Genomic DNA, 26217 nt, shown 5'->3' with positions numbered 1-26217 from the left:
ACCTATACTACCCAACGATAGAATATACACAAGCCTTTCGACAAATGTGGATGTGAATCCATTGGATAAGGGGAATTTCGTACAGAGGGGAACATATTATGATTCGACCATGCATTACTATGGATTATTAGGCATAATCTAGGAATTTGTTTCCTTGCTACATCCCTTAAGAAATTCACCCTTTTTTTTCATGACGTGGCTAGATACAAAAACTCAAGAAGCAATCAAAGCCCTACTGATGCATCTATTCTACAAGAAGAAACTACAAGAAGCCATTAAAAACTTCTCCCTCTTTGGACAACTCTCACCTTTGTCTAGCAAAATGATAGTGGTGGACGTCTTCATCAAAAAAGCTATGCTATATATTAAGGAAAAATTCTTGAAAGGGATATTCAAAAGGGAGAGATTGATGATACTGATAAAAGTCATAGGGGAAGAGAGGGAGAGCTTCTACACCACAAAGAACCGCATATTCAGCTCCCCCTCCCCATAGAATATGGACAGACTCCTCACTTATTGACTCCTCTGAAAGTTTTGATACCCCCAAAACAATGTTGGTCATATGCACTGTTAGATAGCATGCATGTTAGTGATGTAGTAAATCTAGCTTCCATTGATTAGAAAAGAACGTTTTTCTTGTTGAAGACAGGCATGCATGAAATGTATCAAGAGTGACATCTTTTGAAATATTTAGCTTGCATCATTGAGATCAAATCATATATATAGGTCTTCGAAGACATTCTATGAACTTCACATGTCTCCACGTGGACATACATGGAATGGCTCATTAGGCATAATCTATGAAATGTTTTTCTTGCTGTATCTCTTAAGAAATTCACCCTTTTGTTCATGACATGGCATCTGTTCTACAAGAAGCCAATAAAGTCTTCTCCCTCTTTGGAAAACTCCCACCTTTTTCTAGCAAAATTATAGTGGTAGATATCTATCTTCATTAAAAAAGCTATGTTATATATTAAGAAAAAATTATTGAGAGGGATATTCAAAATGGACAGACTAATGATACTAATACAAGCCATAGGGGAAGTGAGGGAGAGCTTCTACCCCACAAAGAACCGCATGTTCAGCTCCCCCTCCCTATAGAATATGGTAAGACTCCTCACTTATTAACTCCTCTCGAAGTTTTCATACCCCCAAAACAATGTTGGTCAAATGCACTGCTAGATAACATGCATGTTAGTGATGTAGTAAATATAGCTTCCATTCATCAAAAAACAAGAGACAAGCATCTTGTGACATATAAAATGTATCAAGAGTGACATCTTTTGAAATATTTAGCTTGCATCATCGAGATGAAATCATATAGGTGAATACATTCTTTGAACTTCACATATCTCTAGGTGAACACACACATGGATTAGAACTAAGATACCATATGATTGATATGGTATGCAAATGTATTTATATGTGGCTAGATGAGCTATCTATAGTATAGGAATAATCTATCCAAACCACGATAGTGGCCATATAGTAGGTGGTAGAAATATAATCTATTAATAAAGGCGTAAACCATGAAGTATCAAAAAATATGACATCGTTTTTTCCACAACTTGATAATGTGGCTATCCCACTTGGATATGAATTTTTAGTAACGCAACTCTCTCAAAAGTTGTAGCTCTCGGTTTTGTTGTAGCTAAGGTTTCCCTCCAAAATATATATAGAACCTTTATGTAACAACACTTAAGAATTTACGTTTGGATGGACGTCTTAGACTTTAATATAAGCATTGCCAAACCGTCCATGAACCTGAAGAACGAAGAATTATTGTGCCTTGGTAGAAGAACGAATCATGCAATCCATTATAAACTATTTCCTAGAATCCCAACCTCTGCTTGAAAATCTAACTTGGATTCTTTAAAAGAGTATTCTTTGCCAACTTCAAATCTCCAATCTAATAGAGCACCTTTTATATACAATCATGCAGGAAGTATACCATATACCATGCAAGGAAAGATCTCAAGTTGCTCTCATTAAATTAATAGAAGACCGTCTTAAAAGATTGTCTATCATGGAGTCTCCAAGCACCTTGCATCCCACCACTTGGGTCCCACACCTAAAATAACCCCCAACGCTTACCTCTACGCACAATACTTCATGTTCACATAAGAAATCTAAGCTCGCTCCCCTTCTTCCACACGGAAAGAGCCCCAAACAGTCGCTCCAAATCAACCTACTCCTCTGTCCCTCCAGTCCTCCAAAACGTTTGTGATTTTCCAAAAAGCTAGCTAGTACAACCCCTATCTCCTACCTACCACCGCTAGAGCTAACACTATCGTCAAATGTAACCCCCCCCTTTTGGTCTTTAAGCCTAAGTTATCTACCAAACCCTTCCACTCAAAATATCTCCAAAGGATGAGGATCTAGGGTTAGAGCTTTCTCCTTACGTGGGATTCATTTGTTCTTAATACTCCACCCCTTTTGGTTTTCCTTTTGTGCCTTTGAAAATCTCCCCCAATCTCCCTACAATAAAATATTTGGCTTTCCCTCATTGACCCTTTCTTTGCTCTTTGAAACCTGTAATACGTATGCTAAGCTAATAAAATCTGATCTTGTTTATTTTGTCTTTGCTTGAAAAGATTTAACTGGGTTGAAGACCTATTTCAATCCTAGTTCAATGTGCAAAATCATTGGAATGAATCTTTATTCTAACTATGACGTAAAAACATGATTTATATATAGAAGAGTTTTTGTGCAAATACTTTCCAATTTTTATAGAGTCTATTGTCTTTGAAATTTAAGCTCTTTTTGGTACGAGTATTAGCTCTAAACTCTCTCTCTCTCTCTCTCTCTCTCTCTCTCTCTCTCTCTCTCTCTCACAGCACCTAGATCTACTTTGGAAATCACTTTAAGCCTTATAAATCTAAGTTGTATACCATGGGAAAACAATCCCTTATAAAAATTTGGAGGATAACTTTGAACTCCATACAATATACAAGGGAATGACTCCTTAAAAAAGGGGACCTCCATAATATACCCACTCCCACCCCTACCACTAGTAAGAGCTTTCTCACACTTGAGGAACTCGATGGAGAATAGTTACAAGTGGTTCAATAAACCTTGTCAAGTGCCATTCCCAAATTCAACATGGCAAAGAAACTTATGGAGAAATTCACAAAACCCTACATGCATCGCACCCTCTTGGATATCATTCTTACTAGGGCCAACAATAAATCTAATGACCCTGTGGGATGTTTCCTTGATGGTTCTTCTTACAGAAGGTATTTTTCTTACATTGAACTCCCTGAATAACGCTCAAAAGACCGACTTAATGCAAGTTCTAAATGTCGACAACTCTGTTATTGAGGAACAATATGTGATGCCTTGCCCTTTCATAACGAGCTGCTTCCACACTCAAAGATGCAATGTTATGGCTATGACTATACCTATACTACCCAACGATAGAATATACACAAGCCTTTCGACAAATGTGGATGTGAATCCATTGGATAAGGGGAATTTCGTACAGAGGGGAACATATTATGATTCGACCATGCATTACTATGGATTATTAGGCATAATCTAGGAATTTGTTTCCTTGCTACATCCCTTAAGAAATTCACCCTTTTTTTTCATGACGTGGCTAGATACAAAAACTCAAGAAGCAATCAAAGCCCTACTGATGCATCTATTCTACAAGAAGAAACTACAAGAAGCCATTAAAAACTTCTCCCTCTTTGGACAACTCTCACCTTTGTCTAGCAAAATGATAGTGGTGGACGTCTTCATCAAAAAAGCTATGCTATATATTAAGGAAAAATTCTTGAAAGGGATATTCAAAAGGGAGAGATTGATGATACTGATAAAAGTCATAGGGGAAGAGAGGGAGAGCTTCTACACCACAAAGAACCGCATATTCAGCTCCCCCTCCCCATAGAATATGGACAGACTCCTCACTTATTGACTCCTCTGAAAGTTTTGATACCCCCAAAACAATGTTGGTCATATGCACTGTTAGATAGCATGCATGTTAGTGATGTAGTAAATCTAGCTTCCATTGATTAGAAAAGAACGTTTTTCTTGTTGAAGACAGGCATGCATGAAATGTATCAAGAGTGACATCTTTTGAAATATTTAGCTTGCATCATTGAGATCAAATCATATATATAGGTCTTCGAAGACATTCTATGAACTTCACATGTCTCCACGTGGACATACATGGAATGGCTCATTAGGCATAATCTATGAAATGTTTTTCTTGCTGTATCTCTTAAGAAATTCACCCTTTTGTTCATGACATGGCATCTGTTCTACAAGAAGCCAATAAAGTCTTCTCCCTCTTTGGAAAACTCCCACCTTTTTCTAGCAAAATTATAGTGGTAGATATCTATCTTCATTAAAAAAGCTATGTTATATATTAAGAAAAAATTATTGAGAGGGATATTCAAAATGGACAGACTAATGATACTAATACAAGCCATAGGGGAAGTGAGGGAGAGCTTCTACCCCACAAAGAACCGCATGTTCAGCTCCCCCTCCCTATAGAATATGGTAAGACTCCTCACTTATTAACTCCTCTCGAAGTTTTCATACCCCCAAAACAATGTTGGTCAAATGCACTGCTAGATAACATGCATGTTAGTGATGTAGTAAATATAGCTTCCATTCATCAAAAAACAAGAGACAAGCATCTTGTGACATATAAAATGTATCAAGAGTGACATCTTTTGAAATATTTAGCTTGCATCATCGAGATGAAATCATATAGGTGAATACATTCTTTGAACTTCACATATCTCTAGGTGAACACACACATGGATTAGAACTAAGATACCATATGATTGATATGGTATGCAAATGTATTTATATGTGGCTAGATGAGCTATCTATAGTATAGGAATAATCTATCCAAACCACGATAGTGGCCATATAGTAGGTGGTAGAAATATAATCTATTAATAAAGGCGTAAACCATGAAGTATCAAAAAATATGACATCGTTTTTTCCACAACTTGATAATGTGGCTATCCCACTTGGATATGAATTTTTAGTAACGCAACTCTCTCAAAAGTTGTAGCTCTCGGTTTTGTTGTAGCTAAGGTTTCCCTCCAAAATATATATAGAACCTTTATGTAACAACACTTAAGAATTTACGTTTGGATGGACGTCTTAGACTTTAATATAAGCATTGCCAAACCGTCCATGAACCTGAAGAACGAAGAATTATTGTGCCTTGGTAGAAGAACGAATCATGCAATCCATTATAAACTATTTCCTAGAATCCCAACCTCTGCTTGAAAATCTAACTTGGATTCTTTAAAAGAGTATTCTTTGCCAACTTCAAATCTCCAATCTAATAGAGCACCTTTTATATACAATCATGCAGGAAGTATACCATATACCATGCAAGGAAAGATCTCAAGTTGCTCTCATTAAATTAATAGAAGACCGTCTTAAAAGATTGTCTATCATGGAGTCTCCAAGCACCTTGCATCCCACCACTTGGGTCCCACACCTAAAATAACCCCCAACGCTTACCTCTACGCACAATACTTCATGTTCACATAAGAAATCTAAGCTCGCTCCCCTTCTTCCACACGGAAAGAGCCCCAAACAGTCGCTCCAAATCAACCTACTCCTCTGTCCCTCCAGTCCTCCAAAACGTTTGTGATTTTCCAAAAAGCTAGCTAGTACAACCCCTATCTCCTACCTACCACCGCTAGAGCTAACACTATCGTCAAATGTAACCCCCCCCCTTTTGGTCTTTAAGCCTAAGTTATCTACCAAACCCTTCCACTCAAAATATCTCCAAAGGATGAGGATCTAGGGTTAGAGCTTTCTCCTTACGTGGGATTCATTTGTTCTTAATACTCCACCCCTTTTGGTTTTCCTTTTGTGCCTTTGAAAATCTCCCCCAATCTCCCTACAATAAAATATTTGGCTTTCCCTCATTGACCCTTTCTTTGCTCTTTGAAACCTGTAATACGTATGCTAAGCTAATAAAATCTGATCTTGTTTATTTTGTCTTTGCTTGAAAAGATTTAACTGGGTTGAAGACCTATTTCAATCCTAGTTCAATGTGCAAAATCATTGGAATGAATCTTTATTCTAACTATGACGTAAAAACATGATTTATATATAGAAGAGTTTTTGTGCAAATACTTTCCAATTTTTATAGAGTCTATTGTCTTTGAAATTTAAGCTCTTTTTGGTACGAGTATTAGCTCTAAACTCTCTCTCTCTCTCTCTCTCTCTCTCTCTCTCTCTCTCTCTCTCTCACAGCACCTAGATCTACTTTGGAAATCACTTTAAGCCTTATAAATCTAAGTTGTATACCATGGGAAAACAATCCCTTATAAAAATTTGGAGGATAACTTTGAACTCCATACAATATACAAGGGAATGACTCCTTAAAAAAGGGGACCTCCATAATATACCCACTCCCACCCCTACCACTAGTAAGAGCTTTCTCACACTTGAGGAACTCGATGGAGAATAGTTACAAGTGGTTCAATAAACCTTGTCAAGTGCCATTCCCAAATTCAACATGGCAAAGAAACTTATGGAGAAATTCACAAAACCCTACATGCATCGCACCCTCTTGGATATCATTCTTACTAGGGCCAACAATAAATCTAATGACCCTGTGGGATGTTTCCTTGATGGTTCTTCTTACAGAAGGTATTTTTCTTACATTGAACTCCCTGAATAACGCTCAAAAGACCGACTTAATGCAAGTTCTAAATGTCGACAACTCTGTTATTGAGGAACAATATGTGATGCCTTGCCCTTTCATAACGAGCTGCTTCCACACTCAAAGATGCAATGTTATGGCAATCTCTATGAAAGCTATGACTATACCTATACTACCCAACGATAGAATATACACAAGCCTTTCGACAAATGTGGATGTGAATCCATTGGATAAGGGGAATTTCGTACAGAGGGGAACATATTATGATTCGACCATGCATTACTATGGATTATTAGGCATAATCTAGGAATTTTTTTCCTTGCTACATCCCTTAAGAAATTCACCCTTTTTTTTCATGACGTGGCTAGATACAAAAACTCAAGAAGCAATCAAAGTCCTACTGATGCATCTATTCTACAAGAAGAAACTACAAGAAGCCATTAAAAACTTCTCCCTCTTTGGACAACTCTCACCTTTGTCTAGCAAAATGATAGTGGTGGACGTCTTCATCAAAAAAGCTATGCTATATATTAAGGAAAAATTCTTGAAAGGGATATTCAAAAGGGAGAGATTGATGATACTGATAAAAGTCATAGGGGAAGAGAGGGAGAGCTTCTACACCACAAAGAACCGCATATTCAGCTCCCCCTCCCCATAGAATATGGACAGACTCCTCACTTATTGACTCCTCTGAAAGTTTTGATACCCCCAAAACAATGTTGGTCATATGCACTGTTAGATAGCATGCATGTTAGTGATGTAGTAAATCTAGCTTCCATTGATTAGAAAAGAACGTTTTTCTTGTTGAAGACAGGCATGCATGAAATGTATCAAGAGTGACATCTTTTGAAATATTTAGCTTGCATCATTGAGATCAAATCATATATATAGGTCTTCGAAGACATTCTATGAACTTCACATGTCTCCACGTGGACATACATGGAATGGCTCATTAGGCATAATCTATGAAATGTTTTTCTTGCTGTATCTCTTAAGAAATTCACCCTTTTGTTCATGACATGGCATCTGTTCTACAAGAAGCCAATAAAGTCTTCTCCCTCTTTGGAAAACTCCCACCTTTTTCTAGCAAAATTATAGTGGTAGATATCTATCTTCATTAAAAAAGCTATGTTATATATTAAGAAAAAATTATTGAGAGGGATATTCAAAATGGACAGACTAATGATACTAATACAAGCCATAGGGGAAGTGAGGGAGAGCTTCTACCCCACAAAGAACCGCATGTTCAGCTCCCCCTCCCTATAGAATATGGTAAGACTCCTCACTTATTAACTCCTCTCGAAGTTTTCATACCCCCAAAACAATGTTGGTCAAATGCACTGCTAGATAACATGCATGTTAGTGATGTAGTAAATATAGCTTCCATTCATCAAAAAACAAGAGACAAGCATCTTGTGACATATAAAATGTATCAAGAGTGACATCTTTTGAAATATTTAGCTTGCATCATCGAGATGAAATCATATAGGTGAATACATTCTTTGAACTTCACATATCTCTAGGTGAACACACACATGGATTAGAACTAAGATACCATATGATTGATATGGTATGCAAATGTATTTATATGTGGCTAGATGAGCTATCTATAGTATAGGAATAATCTATCCAAACCACGATAGTGGCCATATAGTAGGTGGTAGAAATATAATCTATTAATAAAGGCGTAAACCATGAAGTATCAAAAAATATGACATCGTTTTTTCCACAACTTGATAATGTGGCTATCCCACTTGGATATGAATTTTTAGTAACGCAACTCTCTCAAAAGTTGTAGCTCTCGGTTTTGTTGTAGCTAAGGTTTCCCTCCAAAATATATATAGAACCTTTATGTAACAACACTTAAGAATTTACGTTTGGATGGACGTCTTAGACTTTAATATAAGCATTGCCAAACCGTCCATGAACCTGAAGAACGAAGAATTATTGTGCCTTGGTAGAAGAACGAATCATGCAATCCATTATAAACTATTTCCTAGAATCCCAACCTCTGCTTGAAAATCTAACTTGGATTCTTTAAAAGAGTATTCTTTGCCAACTTCAAATCTCCAATCTAATAGAGCACCTTTTATATACAATCATGCAGGAAGTATACCATATACCATGCAAGGAAAGATCTCAAGTTGCTCTCATTAAATTAATAGAAGACCGTCTTAAAAGATTGTCTATCATGGAGTCTCCAAGCACCTTGCATCCCACCACTTGGGTCCCACACCTAAAATAACCCCCAACGCTTACCTCTACGCACAATACTTCATGTTCACATAAGAAATCTAAGCTCGCTCCCCTTCTTCCACACGGAAAGAGCCCCAAACAGTCGCTCCAAATCAACCTACTCCTCTGTCCCTCCAGTCCTCCAAAACGTTTGTGATTTTCCAAAAAGCTAGCTAGTACAACCCCTATCTCCTACCTACCACCGCTAGAGCTAACACTATCGTCAAATGTAACCCCCCCCCTTTTGGTCTTTAAGCCTAAGTTATCTACCAAACCCTTCCACTCAAAATATCTCCAAAGGATGAGGATCTAGGGTTAGAGCTTTCTCCTTACGTGGGATTCATTTGTTCTTAATACTCCACCCCTTTTGGTTTTCCTTTTGTGCCTTTGAAAATCTCCCCCAATCTCCCTACAATAAAATATTTGGCTTTCCCTCATTGACCCTTTCTTTGCTCTTTGAAACCTGTAATACGTATGCTAAGCTAATAAAATCTGATCTTGTTTATTTTGTCTTTGCTTGAAAAGATTTAACTGGGTTGAAGACCTATTTCAATCCTAGTTCAATGTGCAAAATCATTGGAATGAATCTTTATTCTAACTATGACGTAAAAACATGATTTATATATAGAAGAGTTTTTGTGCAAATACTTTCCAATTTTTATAGAGTCTATTGTCTTTGAAATTTAAGCTCTTTTTGGTACGAGTATTAGCTCTAAACTCTCTCTCTCTCTCTCTCTCTCTCTTCTCTCTCTCTCTCTCTCTCTCACAGCACCTAGATCTACTTTGGAAATCACTTTAAGCCTTATAAATCTAAGTTGTATACCATGGGAAAACAATCCCTTATAAAAATTTGGAGGATAACTTTGAACTCCATACAATATACAAGGGAATGACTCCTTAAAAAAGGGGACCTCCATAATATACCCACTCCCACCCCTACCACTAGTAAGAGCTTTCTCACACTTGAGGAACTCGATGGAGAATAGTTACAAGTGGTTCAATAAACCTTGTCAAGTGCCATTCCCAAATTCAACATGGCAAAGAAACTTATGGAGAAATTCACAAAACCCTACATGCATCGCACCCTCTTGGATATCATTCTTACTAGGGCCAACAATAAATCTAATGACCCTGTGGGATGTTTCCTTGATGGTTCTTCTTACAGAAGGTATTTTTCTTACATTGAACTCCCTGAATAACGCTCAAAAGACCGACTTAATGCAAGTTCTAAATGTCGACAACTCTGTTATTGAGGAACAATATGTGATGCCTTGCCCTTTCATAACGAGCTGCTTCCACACTCAAAGATGCAATGTTATGGCAATCTCTATGAAAGCTATGACTATACCTATACTACCCAACGATAGAATATACACAAGCCTTTCGACAAATGTGGATGTGAATCCATTGGATAAGGGGAATTTCGTACAGAGGGGAACATATTATGATTCGACCATGCATTACTATGGATTATTAGGCATAATCTAGGAATTTTTTTCCTTGCTACATCCCTTAAGAAATTCACCCTTTTTTTTCATGACGTGGCTAGATACAAAAACTCAAGAAGCAATCAAAGTCCTACTGATGCATCTATTCTACAAGAAGAAACTACAAGAAGCCATTAAAAACTTCTCCCTCTTTGGACAACTCTCACCTTTGTCTAGCAAAATGATAGTGGTGGACGTCTTCATCAAAAAAGCTATGCTATATATTAAGGAAAAATTCTTGAAAGGGATATTCAAAAGGGAGAGATTGATGATACTGATAAAAGTCATAGGGGAAGAGAGGGAGAGCTTCTACACCACAAAGAACCGCATATTCAGCTCCCCCTCCCCATAGAATATGGACAGACTCCTCACTTATTGACTCCTCTGAAAGTTTTGATACCCCCAAAACAATGTTGGTCATATGCACTGTTAGATAGCATGCATGTTAGTGATGTAGTAAATCTAGCTTCCATTGATTAGAAAAGAACGTTTTTCTTGTTGAAGACAGGCATGCATGAAATGTATCAAGAGTGACATCTTTTGAAATATTTAGCTTGCATCATTGAGATCAAATCATATATATAGGTCTTCGAAGACATTCTATGAACTTCACATGTCTCCACGTGGACATACATGGAATGGCTCATTAGGCATAATCTATGAAATGTTTTTCTTGCTGTATCTCTTAAGAAATTCACCCTTTTGTTCATGACATGGCATCTGTTCTACAAGAAGCCAATAAAGTCTTCTCCCTCTTTGGAAAACTCCCACCTTTTTCTAGCAAAATTATAGTGGTAGATATCTATCTTCATTAAAAAAGCTATGTTATATATTAAGAAAAAATTATTGAGAGGGATATTCAAAATGGACAGACTAATGATACTAATACAAGCCATAGGGGAAGTGAGGGAGAGCTTCTACCCCACAAAGAACCGCATGTTCAGCTCCCCCTCCCTATAGAATATGGTAAGACTCCTCACTTATTAACTCCTCTCGAAGTTTTCATACCCCCAAAACAATGTTGGTCAAATGCACTGCTAGATAACATGCATGTTAGTGATGTAGTAAATATAGCTTCCATTCATCAAAAAACAAGAGACAAGCATCTTGTGACATATAAAATGTATCAAGAGTGACATCTTTTGAAATATTTAGCTTGCATCATCGAGATGAAATCATATAGGTGAATACATTCTTTGAACTTCACATATCTCTAGGTGAACACACACATGGATTAGAACTAAGATACCATATGATTGATATGGTATGCAAATGTATTTATATGTGGCTAGATGAGCTATCTATAGTATAGGAATAATCTATCCAAACCACGATAGTGGCCATATAGTAGGTGGTAGAAATATAATCTATTAATAAAGGCGTAAACCATGAAGTATCAAAAAATATGACATCGTTTTTTCCACAACTTGATAATGTGGCTATCCCACTTGGATATGAATTTTTAGTAACGCAACTCTCTCAAAAGTTGTAGCTCTCGGTTTTGTTGTAGCTAAGGTTTCCCTCCAAAATATATATAGAACCTTTATGTAACAACACTTAAGAATTTACGTTTGGATGGACGTCTTAGACTTTAATATAAGCATTGCCAAACCGTCCATGAACCTGAAGAACGAAGAATTATTGTGCCTTGGTAGAAGAACGAATCATGCAATCCATTATAAACTATTTCCTAGAATCCCAACCTCTGCTTGAAAATCTAACTTGGATTCTTTAAAAGAGTATTCTTTGCCAACTTCAAATCTCCAATCTAATAGAGCACCTTTTATATACAATCATGCAGGAAGTATACCATATACCATGCAAGGAAAGATCTCAAGTTGCTCTCATTAAATTAATAGAAGACCGTCTTAAAAGATTGTCTATCATGGAGTCTCCAAGCACCTTGCATCCCACCACTTGGGTCCCACACCTAAAATAACCCCCAACGCTTACCTCTACGCACAATACTTCATGTTCACATAAGAAATCTAAGCTCGCTCCCCTTCTTCCACACGGAAAGAGCCCCAAACAGTCGCTCCAAATCAACCTACTCCTCTGTCCCTCCAGTCCTCCAAAACGTTTGTGATTTTCCAAAAAGCTAGCTAGTACAACCCCTATCTCCTACCTACCACCGCTAGAGCTAACACTATCGTCAAATGTAACCCCCCCCCTTTTGGTCTTTAAGCCTAAGTTATCTACCAAACCCTTCCACTCAAAATATCTCCAAAGGATGAGGATCTAGGGTTAGAGCTTTCTCCTTACGTGGGATTCATTTGTTCTTAATACTCCACCCCTTTTGGTTTTCCTTTTGTGCCTTTGAAAATCTCCCCCAATCTCCCTACAATAAAATATTTGGCTTTCCCTCATTGACCCTTTCTTTGCTCTTTGAAACCTGTAATACGTATGCTAAGCTAATAAAATCGGATCTTGTTTATTTTGTCTTTGCTTGAAAAGATTTAACTGGGTTGAAGACCTATTTCAATCCTAGTTCAATGTGCAAAATCATTGGAATGAATCTTTATTCTAACTATGACGTAAAAACATGATTTATATATAGAAGAGTTTTTGTGCAAATACTTTCCAATTTTTATAGAGTCTATTGTCTTTGAAATTTAAGCTCTTTTTGGTACGAGTATTAGCTCTAAACTCTCTCTCTCTCTCTCTCTCTCTCTCTCTCTCTCTCTCTCACAGCACCTAGATCTACTTTGGAAATCACTTTAAGCCTTATAAATCTAAGTTGTATACCATGGGAAAACAATCCCTTATAAAAATTTGGAGGATAACTTTGAACTCCATACAATATACAAGGGAATGACTCCTTAAAAAAGGGGACCTCCATAATATACCCACTCCCACCCCTACCACTAGTAAGAGCTTTCTCACACTTGAGGAACTCGATGGAGAATAGTTACAAGTGGTTCAATAAACCTTGTCAAGTGCCATTCCCAAATTCAACATGGCAAAGAAACTTATGGAGAAATTCACAAAACCCTACATGCATCGCACCCTCTTGGATATCATTCTTACTAGGGCCAACAATAAATCTAATGACCCTGTGGGATGTTTCCTTGATGGTTCTTCTTACAGAAGGTATTTTTCTTACATTGAACTCCCTGAATAACGCTCAAAAGACCGACTTAATGCAAGTTCTAAATGTCGACAACTCTGTTATTGAGGAACAATATGTGATGCCTTGCCCTTTCATAACGAGCTGCTTCCACACTCAAAGATGCAATGTTATGGCAATCTCTATGAAAGCTATGACTATACCTATACTACCCAACGATAGAATATACACAAGCCTTTCGACAAATGTGGATGTGAATCCATTGGATAAGGGGAATTTCGTACAGAGGGGAACATATTATGATTCGACCATGCATTACTATGGATTATTAGGCATAATCTAGGAATTTTTTTCCTTGCTACATCCCTTAAGAAATTCACCCTTTTTTTTCATGACGTGGCTAGATACAAAAACTCAAGAAGCAATCAAAGTCCTACTGATGCATCTATTCTACAAGAAGAAACTACAAGAAGCCATTAAAAACTTCTCCCTCTTTGGACAACTCTCACCTTTGTCTAGCAAAATGATAGTGGTGGACGTCTTCATCAAAAAAGCTATGCTATATATTAAGGAAAAATTCTTGAAAGGGATATTCAAAAGGGAGAGATTGATGATACTGATAAAAGTCATAGGGGAAGAGAGGGAGAGCTTCTACACCACAAAGAACCGCATATTCAGCTCCCCCTCCCCATAGAATATGGACAGACTCCTCACTTATTGACTCCTCTGAAAGTTTTGATACCCCCAAAACAATGTTGGTCATATGCACTGTTAGATAGCATGCATGTTAGTGATGTAGTAAATCTAGCTTCCATTGATTAGAAAAGAACGTTTTTCTTGTTGAAGACAGGCATGCATGAAATGTATCAAGAGTGACATCTTTTGAAATATTTAGCTTGCATCATTGAGATCAAATCATATATATAGGTCTTCGAAGACATTCTATGAACTTCACATGTCTCCACGTGGACATACATGGAATGGCTCATTAGGCATAATCTATGAAATGTTTTTCTTGCTGTATCTCTTAAGAAATTCACCCTTTTGTTCATGACATGGCATCTGTTCTACAAGAAGCCAATAAAGTCTTCTCCCTCTTTGGAAAACTCCCACCTTTTTCTAGCAAAATTATAGTGGTAGATATCTATCTTCATTAAAAAAGCTATGTTATATATTAAGAAAAAATTATTGAGAGGGATATTCAAAATGGACAGACTAATGATACTAATACAAGCCATAGGGGAAGTGAGGGAGAGCTTCTACCCCACAAAGAACCGCATGTTCAGCTCCCCCTCCCTATAGAATATGGTAAGACTCCTCACTTATTAACTCCTCTCGAAGTTTTCATACCCCCAAAACAATGTTGGTCAAATGCACTGCTAGATAACATGCATGTTAGTGATGTAGTAAATATAGCTTCCATTCATCAAAAAACAAGAGACAAGCATCTTGTGACATATAAAATGTATCAAGAGTGACATCTTTTGAAATATTTAGCTTGCATCATCGAGATGAAATCATATAGGTGAATACATTCTTTGAACTTCACATATCTCTAGGTGAACACACACATGGATTAGAACTAAGATACCATATGATTGATATGGTATGCAAATGTATTTATATGTGGCTAGATGAGCTATCTATAGTATAGGAATAATCTATCCAAACCACGATAGTGGCCATATAGTAGGTGGTAGAAATATAATCTATTAATAAAGGCGTAAACCATGAAGTATCAAAAAATATGACATCGTTTTTTCCACAACTTGATAATGTGGCTATCCCACTTGGATATGAATTTTTAGTAACGCAACTCTCTCAAAAGTTGTAGCTCTCGGTTTTGTTGTAGCTAAGGTTTCCCTCCAAAATATATATAGAACCTTTATGTAACAACACTTAAGAATTTACGTTTGGATGGACGTCTTAGACTTTAATATAAGCATTGCCAAACCGTCCATGAACCTGAAGAACGAAGAATTATTGTGCCTTGGTAGAAGAACGAATCATGCAATCCATTATAAACTATTTCCTAGAATCCCAACCTCTGCTTGAAAATCTAACTTGGATTCTTTAAAAGAGTATTCTTTGCCAACTTCAAATCTCCAATCTAATAGAGCACCTTTTATATACAATCATGCAGGAAGTATACCATATACCATGCAAGGAAAGATCTCAAGTTGCTCTCATTAAATTAATAGAAGACCGTCTTAAAAGATTGTCTATCATGGAGTCTCCAAGCACCTTGCATCCCACCACTTGGGTCCCACACCTAAAATAACCCCCAACGCTTACCTCTACGCACAATACTTCATGTTCACATAAGAAATCTAAGCTCGCTCCCCTTCTTCCACACGGAAAGAGCCCCAAACAGTCGCTCCAAATCAACCTACTCCTCTGTCCCTCCAGTCCTCCAAAACGTTTGTGATTTTCCAAAAAGCTAGCTAGTACAACCCCTATCTCCTACCTACCACCGCTAGAGCTAACACTATCGTCAAATGTAACCCCCCCCCTTTTGGTCTTTAAGCCTAAGTTATCTACCAAACCCTTCCACTCAAAATATCTCCAAAGGATGAGGATCTAGGGTTAGAGCTTTCTCCTTACGTGGGATTCATTTGTTCTTAATACTCCACCCCTTTTGGTTTTCCTTTTGTGCCTTTGAAAATCTCCCCCAATCTCCCTACAATAAAATATTTGGCTTTCCCTCATTGACCCTTTCTTTGCTCTTTGAAACCTGTAATACGTATGCTAAGCTAATAAAATCTGATCTTGTTTATTTTGTCTTTGCTTGAAAAGATTTAACTGGGTTGAAGACCTATTTCAATCCTAGTTCAATGTGCAAAATCATTGGAATGAATCTTTATTCTAACTATGACGTAAAAACATGATTTATATATAGAAGAGTTTTTGTGCAAATACTTTCCAATTTTTATAGAGTCTATTGTCTTTGAAATTTAAGCTCTTTTTGGTACGAGTATTAGCTCTAAACTCTCTCTCTCTCTCTCTCTCTCTCTCTTCTCTCTCTCTCTCTCTCTCACAGCACCTAGATCTACTTTGGAAATCACTTTAAGCCTTATAAATCTAAGTTGTATACCATGGGAAAACAATCCCTTATAAAAATTTGGAGGATAACTTTGAACTCCATACAATATACAAGGGAATGACTCCTTAAAAAAGGGGACCTCCATAATATACCCACTCCCACCCCTACCACTAGTAAGAGCTTTCTCACACTTGAGGAACTCGATGGAGAATAGTTACAAGTGGTTCAATAAACCTTGTCAAGTGCCATTCCCAAATTCAACATGGCAAAGAAACTTATGGAGAAATTCACAAAACCCTACATGCATCGCACCCTCTTGGATATCATTCTTACTAGGGCCAACAATAAATCTAATGACCCTGTGGGATGTTTCCTTGATGGTTCTTCTTACAGAAGGTATTTTTCTTACATTGAACTCCCTGAATAACGCTCAAAAGACCGACTTAATGCAAGTTCTAAATGTCGACAACTCTGTTATTGAGGAACAATATGTGATGCCTTGCCCTTTCATAACGAGCTGCTTCCACACTCAAAGATGCAATGTTATGGCAATCTCTATGAAAGCTATGACTATACCTATACTACCCAACGATAGAATATACACAAGCCTTTCGACAAATGTGGATGTGAATCCATTGGATAAGGGGAATTTCGTACAGAGGGGAACATATTATGATTCGACCATGCATTACTATGGATTATTAGGCATAATCTAGGAATTTTTTTCCTTGCTACATCCCTTAAGAAATTCACCCTTTTTTTTCATGACGTGGCTAGATACAAAAACTCAAGAAGCAATCAAAGTCCTACTGATGCATCTATTCTACAAGAAGAAACTACAAGAAGCCATTAAAAACTTCTCCCTCTTTGGACAACTCTCACCTTTGTCTAGCAAAATGATAGTGGTGGACGTCTTCATCAAAAAAGCTATGCTATATATTAAGGAAAAATTCTTGAAAGGGATATTCAAAAGGGAGAGATTGATGATACTGATAAAAGTCATAGGGGAAGAGAGGGAGAGCTTCTACACCACAAAGAACCGCATATTCAGCTCCCCCTCCCCATAGAATATGGACAGACTCCTCACTTATTGACTCCTCTGAAAGTTTTGATACCCCCAAAACAATGTTGGTCATATGCACTGTTAGATAGCATGCATGTTAGTGATGTAGTAAATCTAGCTTCCATTGATTAGAAAAGAACGTTTTTCTTGTTGAAGACAGGCATGCATGAAATGTATCAAGAGTGACATCTTTTGAAATATTTAGCTTGCATCATTGAGATCAAATCATATATATAGGTCTTCGAAGACATTCTATGAACTTCACATGTCTCCACGTGGACATACATGGAATGGCTCATTAGGCATAATCTATGAAATGTTTTTCTTGCTGTATCTCTTAAGAAATTCACCCTTTTGTTCATGACATGGCATCTGTTCTACAAGAAGCCAATAAAGTCTTCTCCCTCTTTGGAAAACTCCCACCTTTTTCTAGCAAAATTATAGTGGTAGATATCTATCTTCATTAAAAAAGCTATGTTATATATTAAGAAAAAATTATTGAGAGGGATATTCAAAATGGACAGACTAATGATACTAATACAAGCCATAGGGGAAGTGAGGGAGAGCTTCTACCCCACAAAGAACCGCATGTTCAGCTCCCCCTCCCTATAGAATATGGTAAGACTCCTCACTTATTAACTCCTCTCGAAGTTTTCATACCCCCAAAACAATGTTGGTCAAATGCACTGCTAGATAACATGCATGTTAGTGATGTAGTAAATATAGCTTCCATTCATCAAAAAACAAGAGACAAGCATCTTGTGACATATAAAATGTATCAAGAGTGACATCTTTTGAAATATTTAGCTTGCATCATCGAGATGAAATCATATAGGTGAATACATTCTTTGAACTTCACATATCTCTAGGTGAACACACACATGGATTAGAACTAAGATACCATATGATTGATATGGTATGCAAATGTATTTATATGTGGCTAGATGAGCTATCTATAGTATAGGAATAATCTATCCAAACCACGATAGTGGCCATATAGTAGGTGGTAGAAATATAATCTATTAATAAAGGCGTAAACCATGAAGTATCAAAAAATATGACATCGTTTTTTCCACAACTTGATAATGTGGCTATCCCACTTGGATATGAATTTTTAGTAACGCAACTCTCTCAAAAGTTGTAGCTCTCGGTTTTGTTGTAGCTAAGGTTTCCCTCCAAAATATATATAGAACCTTTATGTAACAACACTTAAGAATTTACGTTTGGATGGACGTCTTAGACTTTAATATAAGCATTGCCAAACCGTCCATGAACCTGAAGAACGAAGAATTATTGTGCCTTGGTAGAAGAACGAATCATGCAATCCATTATAAACTATTTCCTAGAATCCCAACCTCTGCTTGAAAATCTAACTTGGATTCTTTAAAAGAGTATTCTTTGCCAACTTCAAATCTCCAATCTAATAGAGCACCTTTTATATACAATCATGCAGGAAGTATACCATATACCATGCAAGGAAAGATCTCAAGTTGCTCTCATTAAATTAATAGAAGACCGTCTTAAAAGATTGTCTATCATGGAGTCTCCAAGCACCTTGCATCCCACCACTTGGGTCCCACACCTAAAATAACCCCCAACGCTTACCTCTACGCACAATACTTCATGTTCACATAAGAAATCTAAGCTCGCTCCCCTTCTTCCACACGGAAAGAGCCCCAAACAGTCGCTCCAAATCAACCTACTCCTCTGTCCCTCCAGTCCTCCAAAACGTTTGTGATTTTCCAAAAAGCTAGCTAGTACAACCCCTATCTCCTACCTACCACCGCTAGAGCTAACACTATCGTCAAATGTAACCCCCCCCCTTTTGGTCTTTAAGCCTAAGTTATCTACCAAACCCTTCCACTCAAAATATCTCCAAAGGATGAGGATCTAGGGTTAGAGCTTTCTCCTTACGTGGGATTCATTTGTTCTTAATACTCCACCCCTTTTGGTTTTCCTTTTGTGCCTTTGAAAATCTCCCCCAATCTCCCTACAATAAAATATTTGGCTTTCCCTCATTGACCCTTTCTTTGCTCTTTGAAACCTGTAATACGTATGCTAAGCTAATAAAATCTGATCTTGTTTATTTTGTCTTTGCTTGAAAAGATTTAACTGGGTTGAAGACCTATTTCAATCCTAGTTCAATGTGCAAAATCATTGGAATGAATCTTTATTCTAACTATGACGTAAAAACATGATTTATATATAGAAGAGTTTTTGTGCAAATACTTTCCAATTTTTATAGAGTCTATTGTCTTTGAAATTTAAGCTCTTTTTGGTACGAGTATTAGCTCTAAACTCTCTCTCTCTCTCTCTCTCTCACAGCACCTAGATCTACTTTGGAAATCACTTTAAGCCTTATAAATCTAAGTTGTATACCATGGGAAAACAATCCCTTATAAAAATTTGGAGGATAACTTTGAACTCCATACAATATACAAGGGAATGACTCCTTAAAAAAGGGGACCTCCATAATATACCCACTCCCACCCCTACCACTAGTAAGAGCTTTCTCACACTTGAGGAACTCGATGGAGAATAGTTACAAGTGGTTCAATAAACCTTGTCAAGTGCCATTCCCAAATTCAACATGGCAAAGAAACTTATGGAGAAATTCACAAAACCCTACATGCATCGCACCCTCTTGGATATCATTCTTACTAGGGCCAACAATAAATCTAATGACCCTGTGGGATGTTTCCTTGATGGTTCTTCTTACAGAAGGTATTTTTCTTACATTGAACTCCCTGAATAACGCTCAAAAGACCGACTTAATGCAAGTTCTAAATGTCGACAACTCTGTTATTGAGGAACAATATGTGATGCCTTGCCCTTTCATAACGAGCTGCTTCCACACTCAAAGATGCAATGTTATGGCAATCTCTATGAAAGCTATGACTATACCTATACTACCCAACGATAGAATATACACAAGCCTTTCGACAAATGTGGATGTGAATCCATTGGATAAGGGGAATTTCGTACAGAGGGGAACATATTATGATTCGACCATGCATTACTATGGATTATTAGGCATAATCTAGGAATTTTTTTCCTTGCTACATCCCTTAAGAAATTCACCCTTTTTTTTCATGACGTGGCTAGATACAAAAACTCAAGAAGCAATCAAAGTCCTACTGATGCATCTATTCTACAAGAAGAAACTACAAGAAGCCATTAAAAACTTCTCCCTCTTTGGACAACTCTCACCTTTGTCTAGCAAAATGATAGTGGTGGACGTCTTCATCAAAAAAGCTATGCTATATATTAAGGAAAAATTCTTGAAAGGGATATTCAAAAGGGAGAGATTGATGATACTGATAAAAGTCATAGGGGAAGAGAGGGAGAGCTTCTACACCACAAAGAACCGCATATTCAGCTCCCCCTCCCCATAGAATATGGACAGACTCCTCACTTATTGACTCCTCTGAAAGTTTTGATACCCCCAAAACAATGTTGGTCATATGCACTGTTAGATAGCATGCATGTTAGTGATGTAGTAAATCTAGCTTCCATTGATTAGAAAAGAACGTTTTTCTTGTTGAAGACAGGCATGCATGAAATGTATCAAGAGTGACATCTTTTGAAATATTTAGCTTGCATCATTGAGATCAAATCATATATATAGGTCTTCGAAGACATTCTATGAACTTCACATGTCTCCACGTGGACATACATGGAATGGCTCATTAGGCATAATCTATGAAATGTTTTTCTTGCTGTATCTCTTAAGAAATTCACCCTTTTGTTCATGACATGGCATCTGTTCTACAAGAAGCCAATAAAGTCTTCTCCCTCTTTGGAAAACTCCCACCTTTTTCTAGCAAAATTATAGTGGTAGATATCTATCTTCATTAAAAAAGCTATGTTATATATTAAGAAAAAATTATTGAGAGGGATATTCAAAATGGACAGACTAATGATACTAATACAAGCCATAGGGGAAGTGAGGGAGAGCTTCTACCCCACAAAGAACCGCATGTTCAGCTCCCCCTCCCTATAGAATATGGTAAGACTCCTCACTTATTAACTCCTCTCGAAGTTTTCATACCCCAAAACAATGTTGGTCAAATGCACTGCTAGATAACATGCATGTTAGTGATGTAGTAAATATAGCTTCCATTCATCAAAAAACAAGAGACAAGCATCTTGTGACATATAAAATGTATCAAGAGTGACATCTTTTGAAATATTTAGCTTGCATCATCGAGATGAAATCATATAGGTGAATACATTCTTTGAACTTCACATATCTCTAGGTGAACACACACATGGATTAGAACTAAGATACCATATGATTGATATGGTATGCAAATGTATTTATATGTGGCTAGATGAGCTATCTATAGTATAGGAATAATCTATCCAAACCACGATAGTGGCCATATAGTAGGTGGTAGAAATATAATCTATTAATAAAGGCGTAAACCATGAAGTATCAAAAAATATGACATCGTTTTTTCCACAACTTGATAATGTGGCTATCCCACTTGGATATGAATTTTTAGTAACGCAACTCTCTCAAAAGTTGTAGCTCTCGGTTTTGTTGTAGCTAAGGTTTCCCTCCAAAATATATATAGAACCTTTATGTAACAACACTTAAGAATTTACGTTTGGATGGACGTCTTAGACTTTAATATAAGCATTGCCAAACCGTCCATGAACCTGAAGAACGAAGAATTATTGTGCCTTGGTAGAAGAACGAATCATGCAATCCATTATAAACTATTTCCTAGAATCCCAACCTCTGCTTGAAAATCTAACTTGGATTCTTTAAAAGAGTATTCTTTGCCAACTTCAAATCTCCAATCTAATAGAGCACCTTTTATATACAATCATGCAGGAAGTATACCATATACCATGCAAGGAAAGATCTCAAGTTGCTCTCATTAAATTAATAGAAGACCGTCTTAAAAGATTGTCTATCATGGAGTCTCCAAGCACCTTGCATCCCACCACTTGGGTCCCACACCTAAAATAACCCCCAACGCTTACCTCTACGCACAATACTTCATGTTCACATAAGAAATCTAAGCTCGCTCCCCTTCTTCCACACGGAAAGAGCCCCAAACAGTCGCTCCAAATCAACCTACTCCTCTGTCCCTCCAGTCCTCCAAAACGTTTGTGATTTTCCAAAAAGCTAGCTAGTACAACCCCTATCTCCTACCTACCACCGCTAGAGCTAACACTATCGTCAAATGTAACCCCCCCCCTTTTGGTCTTTAAGCCTAAGTTATCTACCAAACCCTTCCACTCAAAATATCTCCAAAGGATGAGGATCTAGGGTTAGAGCTTTCTCCTTACGTGGGATTCATTTGTTCTTAATACTCCACCCCTTTTGGTTTTCCTTTTGTGCCTTTGAAAATCTCCCCCAATCTCCCTACAATAAAATATTTGGCTTTCCCTCATTGACCCTTTCTTTGCTCTTTGAAACCTGTAATACGTATGCTAAGCTAATAAAATCTGATCTTGTTTATTTTGTCTTTGCTTGAAAAGATTTAACTGGGTTGAAGACCTATTTCAATCCTAGTTCAATGTGCAAAATCATTGGAATGAATCTTTATTCTAACTATGACGTAAAAACATGATTTATATATAGAAGAGTTTTTGTGCAAATACTTTCCAATTTTTATAGAGTCTATTGTCTTTGAAATTTAAGCTCTTTTTGGTACGAGTATTAGCTCTAAACTCTCTCTCTCTCTCTCTCTCTCTCTCTCTCTCTCTCTCTCTCTCTCACAGCACCTAGATCTACTTTGGAAATCACTTTAAGCCTTATAAATCTAAGTTGTATACCATGGGAAAACAATCCCTTATAAAAATTTGGAGGATAACTTTGAACTCCATACAATATACAAGGGAATGACTCCTTAAAAAAGGGGACCTCCATAATATACCCACTCCCACCCCTACCACTAGTAAGAGCTTTCTCACACTTGAGGAACTCGATGGAGAATAGTTACAAGTGGTTCAATAAACCTTGTCAAGTGCCATTCCCAAATTCAACATGGCAAAGAAACTTATGGAGAAATTCACAAAACCCTACATGCATCGCACCCTCTTGGATATCATTCTTACTAGGGCCAACAATAAATCTAATGACCCTGTGGGATGTTTCCTTGATGGTTCTTCTTACAGAAGGTATTTTTCTTACATTGAACTCCCTGAATAACGCTCAAAAGACCGACTTAATGCAAGTTCTAAATGTCGACAACTCTGTTATTGAGGAACAATATGTGATGCCTTGCCCTTTCATAACGAGCTGCTTCCACACTCAAAGATGCAATGTTATGGCAATCTCTATGAAAGCTATGACTATACCTATACTACCCAACGATAGAATATACACAAGCCTTTCGACAAATGTGGATGTGAATCCATTGGATAAGGGGAATTTCGTACAGAGGGGAACATATTATGATTCGACCATGCATTACTATGGATTATTAGGCATAATCTAGGAATTTTTTTCCTTGCTACATCCCTTAAGAAATTCACCCTTTTTTTTCATGACGTGGCTAGATACAAAAACTCAAGAAGCAATCAAAGTCCTACTGATGCATCTATTCTACAAGAAGAAACTACAAGAAGCCATTAAAAACTTCTCCCTCTTTGGACAACTCTCACCTTTGTCTAGCAAAATGATAGTGGTGGACGTCTTCATCAAAAAAGCTATGCTATATATTAAGGAAAAATTCTTGAAAGGGATATTCAAAAGGGAGAGATTGATGATACTGATAAAAGTCATAGGGGAAGAGAGGGAGAGCTTCTACACCACAAAGAACCGCATATTCAGCTCCCCCTCCCCATAGAATATGGACAGACTCCTCACTTATTGACTCCTCTGAAAGTTTTGATACCCCCAAAACAATGTTGGTCATATGCACTGTTAGATAGCATGCATGTTAGTGATGTAGTAAATCTAGCTTCCATTGATTAGAAAAGAACGTTTTTCTTGTTGAAGACAGGCATGCATGAAATGTATCAAGAGTGACATCTTTTGAAATATTTAGCTTGCATCATTGAGATCAAATCATATATATAGGTCTTCGAAGACATTCTATGAACTTCACATGTCTCCACGTGGACATACATGGAATGGCTCATTAGGCATAATCTATGAAATGTTTTTCTTGCTGTATCTCTTAAGAAATTCACCTTTTGTTCATGACATGGCATCTGTTCTACAAGAAGCCAATAAAGTCTTCTCCCTCTTTGGAAAACTCCCACCTTTTTCTAGCAAAATTATAGTGGTAGATATCTATCTTCATTAAAAAAGCTATGTTATATATTAGAAAAAATTATTGAGAGGGATATTCAAAATGGACAGACTAATGATACTAATACAAGCCATAGGGGAAGTGAGGGAGAGCTTCTACCCCACAAAGAACCGCATGTTCAGCTCCCCCTCCCTATAGAATATGGTAAGACTCCTCACTTATTAACTCCTCTCGAAGTTTTCATACCCCCAAAACAATGTTGGTCAAATGCACTGCTAGATAACATGCATGTTAGTGATGTAGTAAATATAGCTTCCATTCATCAAAAAACAAGAGACAAGCATCTTGTGACATATAAAATGTATCAAGAGTGACATCTTTTGAAATATTTAGCTTGCATCATCGAGATGAAATCATATAGGTGAATACATTCTTTGAACTTCACATATCTCTAGGTGAACACACACATGGATTAGAACTAAGATACCATATGATTGATATGGTATGCAAATGTATTTATATGTGGCTAGATGAGCTATCTATAGTATAGGAATAAATCTATCCAAACCACGATAGTGGCCATATAGTAGGTGGTAGAAATATAATCTATTAATAAAGGCGTAAACCATGAAGTATCAAAAAATATGACATCGTTTTTTCCACAACTTGATAATGTGGCTATCCCACTTGGATATGAATTTTTAGTAACGCAACTCTCTCAAAAGTTGTAGCTCTCGTTTTGTTGTAGCTAAGGTTTCCCTCCAAAATATATATAGAACCTTTATGTAACAACACTTAAGAATTTACGTTTGGATGGACGTCTTAGACTTTAATATAAGCATTGCCAAACCGTCCATGAACCTGAAGAACGAAGAATATTGTGCCTTGGTAGAAGAACGAATCTGCAATCATTATAAACTATTTCCTAGAATCCCAACCTCTGCTTGAAAATCTAACTTGGATTCTTTAAAAGAGTATTCTTGCCAACTTCAAATCTCCAATCTAATAGAGCACCTTTTATATACAATCATGCAGGAAGTATACCATACCATGCAAGGAAAGATCTCAAGTTGCTCTCATTAAATTAATAGAAGACCGTCTTAAAAATTTGTCTATCAAGGAGTCTCCAAGCACCTTGCATCCCACCACTTGGGTCCCACACCTAAAATAACCCCCAACGCTTACCTCTACGCACAATACTTCATGTTCACATAAGAAATCTAAGCTCCGCTCCCCTTCTTCCACACGGAAAGAGCCCCAAACAGTCGCTCCAAATCAACCTACTCCTCTGTCCCTCCAGTCCTCCAAAACGTTTGTGATTTTCCAAAAAGCTAGCTAGTACAACCCCTATCTCCTACCTACCACCGCTAGAGCTAACACTATCATGGATAGGATTCGGTTTAGTTTTATCAATAATTATACAAACTATTCTCAAATTTTAATCTAATTTAGTATA

This window comes from Adiantum capillus-veneris, chromosome 8, assembly GCF_014529385.1.
Source record: "Adiantum capillus-veneris isolate H3 chromosome 8, ASM1452938v2, whole genome shotgun sequence".
NCBI classification, from domain to species: Eukaryota; Viridiplantae; Streptophyta; class Polypodiopsida; order Polypodiales; family Pteridaceae; genus Adiantum; species Adiantum capillus-veneris.
Note: the sequence above shows the minus strand (reverse complement) of the source record.